At 50.1% G+C, this 10,710-nt stretch overlaps 1 long non-coding RNA gene across 1 annotated transcript; it reads right to left on the bottom strand.

The window, feature by feature from the left end:
• Positions 1–9,484: 9,484 nt before the first annotated feature.
• Positions 9,485–10,032, bottom strand: LOC119306521. Its single transcript, XR_005148973.1, has 2 exons — positions 9,924–10,032; positions 9,485–9,764 (listed from the first exon to the last, which is right to left on the bottom strand). It is a non-coding gene; the product is annotated as an uncharacterized LOC119306521 (long non-coding RNA).
• Between the last annotated feature and the right edge of the window lie 678 nt (positions 10,033–10,710).

The following is a 10,710-nucleotide window of genomic DNA, read 5'->3' as shown; positions in this document are numbered from 1 at the left end:
CCGGACTCATCGTCATTGAAGCCTCGTTCAGGGGCTACTGAGGGAATCCTGGATTAGGGGGTGTCCGGATGGCCGGACTATGACCTTTGGCCGGACTCCCGGACTATGAAGATACAAGATTGAAGACTTCGTCCCATGTCCGGATGGGAATTTCCTTGGCGTGGAAGGCAAGCTTGGCGATACGATATGAAGATCTCCTCCCATTGTAACCGACTCTGTGTAACCCTAGCCCTCTCTGGTGTCTATATAAACCGGAGAGTTTTAGTCCGTAGGACGAACAACAATCATACCATAGGCTAGCTTCTAGGGTTTAGCCTCTCTGATCTCGTGGTAGATCAACTCTTGTACTACCCATACCATCAATATTAATCAAGCAGGAGTAGGGTTTTACCTCCACCGAGAGGGCCCAAACCTGGGTAAAAACATCGTGTCCCTTGTCTGCTGTTACCATCCACCTAGACGCACAGTTCGGGACCCCCTACCTGAGATCCACCGGTTTTGACACCGACATCCTCCAAGAAGCAACCCAAGCGCCGACGTCAGCGGCGCCGCTCTAAATCCCACCAAAGCAAGAACGGCGAATCCGGCACCGGAGATGTCAACACCCCGGACAGTGCCGAAGACAACCCCCTGCAGCAGGATTCAGCGCAGGAGGACGAAGGAGCCAGCCCTCATGAGAGAGCGGCAGACAAAGAGGTCGAGGACGACAATTGTATGCCTCCCTCCGAAGACGAGGCAAGCCTCGACGAAGACAAATTCGTCGTGCTAGAGGATCCCGTCAAACAAGAGCATTTCAAACGCAGGCTTATGGCCACGGCAAGCAGCCTCAAGAAAAAACAGCAGTAGCTTAGAGCTGACCAAGACCTGCTAGCCGACAGATGGACTGAAGTCCTGGCGGCCGAAGAGTATAAACTCGAACGCCCCTCCAAGAGTTACCCAAAGCGCAGGCTGCTACCCCAACTAGAGGAGGAAGCAACTAAACCTACATAACCAGCATACGATGCGCCCGATCGGCCACCCCATGGCTGCGACAAAGAGGCCCTTCGGCCCTCAATCCAAGCCGCACCCCGGCGCCGCTCTAAGAATACCAGAGCACGGGGAAACGCAACAGACCTGCGAGACATATTGGAGGATAAGGCAAGGCAAACAAGATCGATCTACGGATCGCGTGGGCGCCCCACATCACGTGACGATAACCGTCACGTCGGATATGATAAATACGGCCAGACCGAATACAACAAACAAAGCTCATCCGAGCTACGTCACGATATAGCCCTGTACAGGGGCGCCGCACACCCACTATGCTTCACAGACGAAGTAATGGATCATCAAATCGCCGAGGGTTTTAAACCCGTAAACATCGAATCATACGATGGCACAACTGATCCCGCGGTATGTATCGAGGATTGTCTCCTTCATATCCACATGGCCCATGGTGATGATCTACACGCCATCAAATACCTCCTGCTCAAGCTTAAAGGACCAGCTCGACATTGGCTTAACAGCCTGCCAGCAGAGTCAATTAGTTGCTGGGAGGACCTGGAATCCGCATTCCTTGACAACTTCCAGGGCACTTATGTGCGACCACCAGACGCCGATGACCTAAGCCACATAATCCAGCAGCCAGAGGAATCGGCCAGACAATTCTGGACACAGTTCCTAACCAAGAAAAATCAAATAGTCGACTGTCCGGATGTCGAGGCCCTTGCAGCCTTCAGGCACAACATCCGAGACGAATGGCTTGCCCGGCACCTAGGACAGGAAAATCCGAAATCTATGGCAGCCCTCACAACACTCATGACCCGCTTTTGCGCGGGCGAAGACAGCTGGCTAGCTCGTAGCAACAACATAACCAAGAGCCCTGGCAATTCGGATACCAAGGACAACAATGGCAGGTCACGTCGCAAGAAGCACAAGCGCCGCATTAACGGCGACAATACTGAGGATACGGCAGTCAATGCCGGATTCAGAGGCTCTAAACCCGGTCAGCGGAAGAAGCCATTCAAAAGAAACCCTTCGGGCCCATCCAGCTTAGACCGGATACTCGATCGCTCATGCCAGATACACGGCACCCCCGAACAACCAGCCAACCACACCAACAGGGATTGTTGGGTGTTCAAGCAGGCAGGCAAGTTAAGTGCCGAAACCAGAGACAAGGGGCTTCCTAGCAATGACGAGGAGGAGCCCCGTCCACCGAACAACAGAGGACAGAAGGGATTCCCCCCGCAAGTGCGGACGGTGAACATGATATACGCAACCCACATCCCCAAAAGGGAGCGGAAGCATGCTCTCAAGGACGTCTATGCGTTGGAGCCAGTCGCCCCAAAGTTCAACCAATGGTCCTAATGCCCGATCACTTTTGATCGAAGGGACCACCCCACTAGCATCCGTCACGGCGGATTCGCCGCATTGGTCCTAGACCCAATCATTGACGGATTTCACCTCACTAGAGTCCTCATGGACGGCGGCGGCAGCCTGAACCTGCTTTATCAGGATACAGTGCGAAAAATGGGTATAGATCCCTCAAGGATTAAACCCACAAAGACAACCTTTAAAGGCGTCATACCAGGTGTAGAAGCCAGCTGTACAGGCTCGGTTACACTCGAAGTGGTCTTCGGATCCCCAGATAATTTCCGAAGCGAAGAGTTAATCTTCGACATAGTCCCATTCCGCAGTGGCTATCACGCCCTGCTCGGACGAACCGCATTTGCAAAATTCAATGCGGTGCCGCACTACGCATATCTCAAGCTCAAGATGCCAGGCCCTCACGGAGTCATCACGGTAAATGGAAACACCGAACGCTCTCTCCGAACGGAGGAGCACACGGCGGCCCTGGCGGCGGAAGTACAGAGCAGCCTCTCAAGGCAACTCTCCAATCCGGGTGTTAAGCGTCCGGACAACATCAAGCGCGCCCGAAGCAACCTACAACAAAGCCGGCTAGCATGTTCCGAGCAAGCATAGCAGTGCGGCCCCAACCCCAGCCCTTGCCAGATGGTGATATCGGTACCACGCGTACATAATTACGCTTTGAAAATACCATGGGCATAAGGGGAGGGGCACAACTACGGCACGCCCAGAATGCGGCTCAACCGCACTTAGGGGCTCCCTATTCTGCCATTTCTTTTTTATACTTTCAGGACCCAACTATTCGGAAGGCCTGTCCGGCAATACACTCGCCGAACACACGATGCAATAGCCAAGGCGAGAACAAGCCGCGTCGAATGTCCAGGTGGTCTCTATAACGAGTTAAATACATGTTTCTACTTAAAGTCCCGCAGCTTGCCCCTGGAGGGGGACATGTCAAATAATCCCATCTCTTGCTTATCGCACTATTTGTATCGTTCTGCTTTCATAGCAGCCCTTTTTAATAAACAAGACATAGCTCTTATCTATTATTGTATTCATCTATTTTTTATACAAATATGTTCAGTCATGACACTACGTAACCGTACACTTTGGTACGGCCAATACACCAGGGGCTTCAACACCCCATAACATGGTGTGAGAAGACCGAACACTCTCACGAGTGCGGCACCCCGAACTTATAGCACTATATGCATCGGCTCCGAATCATGTCTTGGGTCAATAGTTGGGTTTGCCCAGCTCCCATGTTTTGGTACCTTATGTTCCGCAATGTTGGCTAAGGTAGCGCTGGGAGAACTACTGCGATTGTGTCCCAGTTGAGCTGGGTTAACACCTCAGTAGAGAAAGCTAAAACTGACTGTCATGATAGTGCGAGAGACCGGTCGCTGTTCGCGAGGTTTTTCGAGTCCCTAAAGACTTATGCCGCTTCGAGCAAGGAGCCGGATTTATCTGGCCTAGGCGTGGATAGCGCCCCGAACTCGGTCTTCCGAATACTAGGGGCTTCGCCGAAATTTAAAATTATAGAATTCTATGGCTAAGTGAGAGTGATAAAGCATTATAAGTCCGATGGCCTGGTTCGTTGTGCTGAGCGCCTCCCTAGATGGACCCAAGAATGGGAACAAGAGCACTCAGGTTTATTCCGAACACCCCAGCACGCGTGGCATGGGGGTAGAAGCCAACGACTTGCATCTCTCAGATTTGATAAACGGCCGCATAGAAGGTAATATTTTAAATTAACAAGTGTTGCTTAACGCATATGAACAAAGTTTTCAGCGTACAGGATAACAGATGTGAGTCTACTCAAAAATTACATCTTTGGAGCATTCACCCTCTATAAGGAGGGCACCCTTCAGGACACCCTTATAATACATCTGGGGCGTGCGATACTCCTTACCCGGCGGTGGCGCGTCCGTCAAAAGCTTCTCAGCGTCCAGCTTGCCCCAGTGCACTTTAGCACGGGCAAGGGCCCGACGGGCACCTTCAATACAGACGGAGTGCTTGATGACTTCAATCCACGAACAGGTGTCCACCAGCCGCTGCACCAGACCGAAGTAGCTCCCAGGCATGGCTTCTCTAGGCCACAGCCGAACTATGAGGCCCTTCATGGCCTGTTCGGCCACCTTGTGGAGCTCGACCAGCTGCTTCAGCTGGTCGCTTAGGGGCACCGGATGTTCGGCCTCAGCATACTGAGACCAGAACACCTTTTCCGTCGAGCTCCCCTCCTCGGCTCGGTAGAACGCGGCAGCATCAGACACACTACGGGGCAGATCAGCGAACGCTCCTGGAGAGCTCTGGATTCGGGTAAGTAACAGATAATTTACTTTTACATGCTTGCTTTGCATAAAGAATGCCTTACCCGCCGCTATTTTCTTTACCGCCTCGATCTCCTGGAGGGCCTTCTGGACTTCGGCCTTAGCGTTTTTGGCACTCTCAAGAGCCAAGGCGAGCTCAGACTCTCAAGTCTTTGAGTCACGCTCCAAACTCTCGTGTTTTTCCACGAGAGCATGGAGCTCTTGCCACACCTTCGCCACCCGCGCCTCCTGCTTCTCTCGCTCGGTGCGCTCCAAGGCTGCACTGTTTTCGGCCTTGGACACCGCTTCCTTCAGGGTCGCCACCTTGGTCGTGGCCCCTGCAACATTTATGTTGGTCCTGTCATTATTTGCAACCAAGTATTTCTATATACATTTACATGCAGTATTACATACCCTCCTTGTCCTCGAGCTGCTTCTTGGCACGGCCGAGCTCGTTCTCGGACCGCTCGAGGCTCTCCTTCAATGCATTGACCTCCGCAGTCAGTGCGGCAGAGGTCAGCAGCGCAGCCTGCATTCCCATATTGACATATTTATGTTAGACTCCTGCGTATATCTTTCTAGATCCTCAGCTCGGCTTTTTTTTCCGAACACCAAACTGAGCATCAGGGGCTACTGTCTATGCGGTAACATTTTTATATGTTTTGAATACTTACCTCAAAGCCTGTTAGAAGGCTCGTACAAGCTTCGGTCAGCCCGCTCTTGGCGGACTGACCTTTTGAATCACCGCACTCATAATAGTGCGGTGCTCCTCGTCGATGGAGGCGCCGTTAAGCGCCTCCAGCAAATTGTCCGATGCCTCCGGTTGGACGAAGGCCACCGGCGTAGTAGGCATGCCCTTCTGGCGAAGGCGCTGCCTACCGGTCTCGGGAACCGTTGATGGTTCCGGAGCAGTGTCCGGCCCAGGGCCGGACTTAGATCCCTCTGGGGCTTTACCCCCTTTGGGCCTGGAGTCCGGGAGGTCGCCTTGCGGCGCCTCCAGGACCACCTCCTCCTGGTTCTGTCCCTTTTGGGACTCCACCTCAGCATCGTCCGTAGGGAGAGGGGAGGAGGCCGTCGGAAGTGAAGCGTTGTTCACATCCGACGAATTCAGGGAGCCGCTCGACGAATCGCCGAGCTGAGCTTTGGGCGGACTGCATAATTGAATTCGGCGTCAGAAGATACCGAATAATAGAGGAGCACCATAAGTTATTCGGGTATCCAGACACTTACAATTTTGCCAGGGGCTTGACCCTGGATGGCCATTCCTCCCCGCCGTCTTCGGCATCGGAGGCGTAGTCCGGCAGAAGGGTCTTCCCCTTCTTGGACCCTCCGGCCTCCCCAGTTGGGGCGGCCTTCCTTTTCTTTCCTCCCCCCATTGGAGGGGGAGAGGCTTCTTCTTCTTCCTCCTCCTCGTCTTCAGAGGCAGAGGGTGCTTCGGGGTTGTTGGGCGATGAATCCGACACCACCAGGCGCCGGGAGCTCTTTCGAGTCCTCGTGACCTTCTTCTTGGCCTTCTTCTCTAGCACCACGTGAGGTGCCAGAACCAACAGCTTGGTTAGACAAGCATCCGCTGGGTCTTCGGGCAAAGGAGCCGGATAGTTGATCTGCCCGGCCTTCTTCTGCCAGTCCTGTTGAAAGGGATGGGAATTTAGATCCCGCATAGAGTCAAACTATGTAAAAAAAGTACCCCGTAATGGGAAAATTAAGCTCACCGCACTGGCTTGGCGCTTGCCGCAGAATCCGCGATCCTCGGTGACGGGAGGGGAGACTTTGGATCTCTTGAATAGCACCTTCCAGACATCCTCGTGCTTTGTGTTGAAGAGCCGAGACAGAGTCTGGTGCTGGGCCGGGTCGAACTCCCACAAGTTGAAAGCCCGTCGTTGAGACGGGAGAATCTGGCGGAAGAGCATGACCTGGACTACGGTGACAAGTTTAACCTTCCTGCCGATCAGGTCCTTGATGCAAGTTTGAAGTCTGGTCACTTCTGCCGAATTACCCCACAACAGGCCCGTCTCTTTCCAAGATGTGAGCCGTGTGGGGATGCCAGATTGGAATTCGGGGGCCGCTACCCATTCAGGGTCACGCGGCTCGGTGATATAAAACCACCCCGATTGCCACCCTTTGATGGTCTCTACGAAGGCGCCCTCGAGCCATGTAACGTTGGCTATCTTGCCCACCATGACGCCTCCGCACTCCGCTTGGCGGCCGCCCACGACCTTCGGCTTGACGCTGAAGATCTTCAGCCATAGGCCAAAGTGGGGCTGGATGTGGAGGAATGCCTCGCACACGACGATAAACGTCGAGATGTTGAGGATGAAGTTCGGGGCTAGATCGTGGAAGTCCAGGCCATAGTAGAACATGAGCCCCCGGACAAACGGGTGAAGAGGAAAGCCCAGTCCGTGGAGGAAATGGGGGAGAAATACAACCCTCTCATGGGGCCTAGGGGTGGGGATGAGTTGCCCCCCATCTAGAAGCCAGTGCGCGATGTCGTCAGACAAGTATCCGGCCTTCCTCAACTTTTTGATTTGCCCCTCCGTGACGGAGGAGGCCATCCATCTACCTCCCGCTTCGGACATGATTGGAGAAGGTCGAGGTGGGAAATGCGGACTTGGGCATTGGAGCTCGAGTGCGCAGGGACGGATAAGCAAAGGAGGAAGAAGGCGTAAATGGAAAGGGTAGATCCTTATCCCCTTATATGGGCAGCCGAAACTATGAGCCCCCATCAGCCTAATAAAACTCGCTTATCTCCCAAGCGTCGCGGTTAATGGCACGGTTGGGTTACCCACGCCCGTATTGATGATAATCCCGGAATAAGGGGACACGATCCCTCCTTTGACAAGACGTGCCAACGAAACCGCCTCGCTAAACGCACTGAGGTGGAACAGTAAAATGATTCGAATAAAGGCCTGGCCGCGGTGTGATGTCACGCTGCGGAATACGTCAGCAGATTCGATTTGTGCAGATATTATTCTCTCTATGGTGGTATGTGTAACTTATTTTGCAGAGCCAGACACTATCCTTGTGTTCAACATCTTCTATGAAGTATTCGGAGGAGGAACCCGCCTTATAATGCCGAAGACAATTTGCGCGCCGGACTCGTCATCATTGAAGCCTGGTTCAGGGGCTACTGAGGGAGTCCTGGATTAGGGGGTGTCCGGATGGCCGGACTATGACCTTTGGCCGGACTCCCGGACTATGAAGATACAAGATAGAAGATTGCGTCCCGTGTCCGGAATGGACTTTCCTTGGCGTGGAAGGCAAGCCTGGCGATATGATATGAAGATCTCCTCCCATTGTAACCGACTCTGTGTAACCCTAGCCCTCTCCGGTGTCTATATAAACCAGAGAGTTTTAGCCCGTAGGAAGAACGACAATCATACCATAGGCTAGCTTCTAGGGTTTAGCCACTCTGATCTCGTGGTAGATCAACTCTTGTACTACCGATATCATCAATATTAATCAAGCAGGAGTAGGGTTTTACCTCCACCGAGAGGGCCCGAACCTGGGTAAAACATCGTGTCCATTGTCTCCTATTACCATCCGCCTAGACGCACAGTTCGGGACCCCCTACCCGAGATCCGCCGGTTTTGACACGACACATACCGATGTATTACTTTGTGAGGTCTTTGTGAATAATTAATAAAATGACTGCAAGCATTGTCCAGATGCAGAGGCCGGGGGTATATCCTCCTTTTAAAAAAGACGATGGTGTTATGGTGGGGCCAAACATCACACAGACAGGATCTGAGCGTTCCTCCAAGGACACCGAAGGATCATGAACCCAGAAGCTCACAACCAACTCCAAGAAGATCTTGTTGAGCACCATTGTCAACTTCATAGAACTTGATTCTTGTGCTTTTATCATGTTTTATTTGGATTCTTAGTTTGTTTGTACCGTATGTTGTGTTTAATTTGAATTCTTAAGATTGAAAACATTAAATTTAATATGTATTTGAATTGTGTACTCAAATTCCTATGTTTTGAATTACTATGTTGTGATAATATATGTTCAAACGAGGTTTGTATCCACATTGTTGGATGAACTGGCAAAAGTTTTTTTTCTTTTGAAGAATTAAGTTTTTGAAGGATCTACTAGATGGACAAAAGTTTAATCCCTCGAAAAGTGAGGGTTTAAAGGATGATGGATTCTATTTTCAGAGGGACATATAATATATTAGAAAAGCTTTTAGCATCCACAATGAAGTGGTGTGTTGTGAACTACATCAAAAGTCTAGGAAACATCCAGAAGGTGCAGAATGCTGAAGGCGTGAGTGGATAGCTGGACTGCATGGTTATATCGTCTTTGTACTTTACACAGTGAGAATTCGATAATATACATCATTAAAGTATGATGATAGTTTTGCATCATGAAATGCACACCGAGGACAAGTAATAATCGAGTATCTTCCACTTTTGGCTTTGTTATTAGTTCCTAATCTTTAAACTGTGATTTTTTAATTAAATTATATGCATACAAAATAATTTTCTTACCATTGCGAACAATAGTAATATAGCATGTGTCATGTGAGTGGATTTGTATTCAAAAGTATCTTAAAATGTTTTTTTCTTTTTTATCAAATAACTAATTCTTTGTTCAGATGTGTGCGCCACTTACATTTTGAGACTGATGAAATATGTCTGAGTACTATTTAGACAGCTGAATTTGGACAGTTTTATAATTCCAAGATGATTTTGTGTGATTTGATCGATCAAATCATTCAATAAGATAAGGATTTTCGTTGTTCATACGTTAATGATTTAGCTAACCGAACACATTTGTCATGGAGACCACACACACAAAAATTAAAGAGGGAAATTTTGACAATCCGGAAGTAAAAACTCATGGATTATTTTATGTCAAATCTCTTATTGCGGAATAAGACTAGAATTATCGTCAGTGCAGAATAGGAAGCGACCAAGTGACATCAGTAAAATTAGTTTTGGACTGTTTGCAACAGGTTTCCAGACATTCTTTCTTCGTCTCAAAGCATGATGATGTCTTGAAGGGCGTGCAGCATACCAACAGAGGTTTCGGGCTCGGTTGTGCTTTCAGGTATCTGCAACACTTCATAGTAATCTTACTACTATGCATGTCGTTGATGCTTCGAGCTGCATGGAGTAACACAAACGTTTGTAAGTTCTATTCCCCGTGCAATGCTACTGCATGGCAAAAAAGAACCTTTTGAAATTGTGCAAGTCAATCAACCAGATTGCCTTTTTGGGTAAAGAAAGCAAAGGATGCTAAAGTACTTTTCATCCATCACTTACATCGTCCAAGAACGGCAAAGCATCCCATGAGAATCAGGAAAAGAAACAGCACTTGACGTCGACCGTCCATTGTAAACTTAGCAACTATACTCCTTCAAGCTCTTAGTGGATGTAGGTATATACGTGCACCGGGTTCCTCTCCTATATGTAGCAATGGTAATATGCCATGTTTAGCAACAATTAATAATGACCAAGCCGGTGAGTCATCCATCCAAATTTTGAAGACCCTGAGATATTCATTTTTAGTGCTATATATAGCCCAACACTCAATAGCCATTAATTTTCCTTCAATCTTAGACAACCTTTTTATTTTTGAAATAGGTGGAGAGCAAACAATTGTTATGGTATTTCAATCCATATGACATGAAATAGTTTGGCTACCTATAATGTCATTTAATATTGTTGTTTTTCATGTTTAACCACTACTACAGAATCTATATACCTCCTTATTGGCAGGTCAAAATAACATCGGGAGTGTGTTTCCTAACCGTCATTCCAAACATGTTAGAGCATCTCCAGCCGCGCCCCCAACAGGCCCCCCAGGCCACTTTTTCGGCGCCGGCGCCAAAAAAACAGCCCAGTCGCGCCCCCCAGGACGACGAACAGCGCCGGTTCGGCACTTTTTTCGCCCGGCGGCCGCAGGCCGAACCCGGCGCGCTGGGAGGCGCCTAAGGGCGCCGGCGCAAGGGAAAAGCACGGCTGGCCCACGCCGTCAGGTGAAAAGTCAAGATTTTCTTCCCCGACCGCCTCCCACCCCCCCCCCCCGTGCTCTCGGCCGCAAGTAGGT

The sequence above is a fragment of the Triticum dicoccoides genome, chromosome 5B (genome assembly GCF_002162155.2).
Source record: "Triticum dicoccoides isolate Atlit2015 ecotype Zavitan chromosome 5B, WEW_v2.0, whole genome shotgun sequence".
Classification (NCBI taxonomy): domain Eukaryota; kingdom Viridiplantae; phylum Streptophyta; class Magnoliopsida; order Poales; family Poaceae; genus Triticum; species Triticum dicoccoides.
The sequence above is the reverse complement of the archived record's forward strand: the minus strand, read 5'-3'. Positions and strand labels throughout refer to the sequence as shown.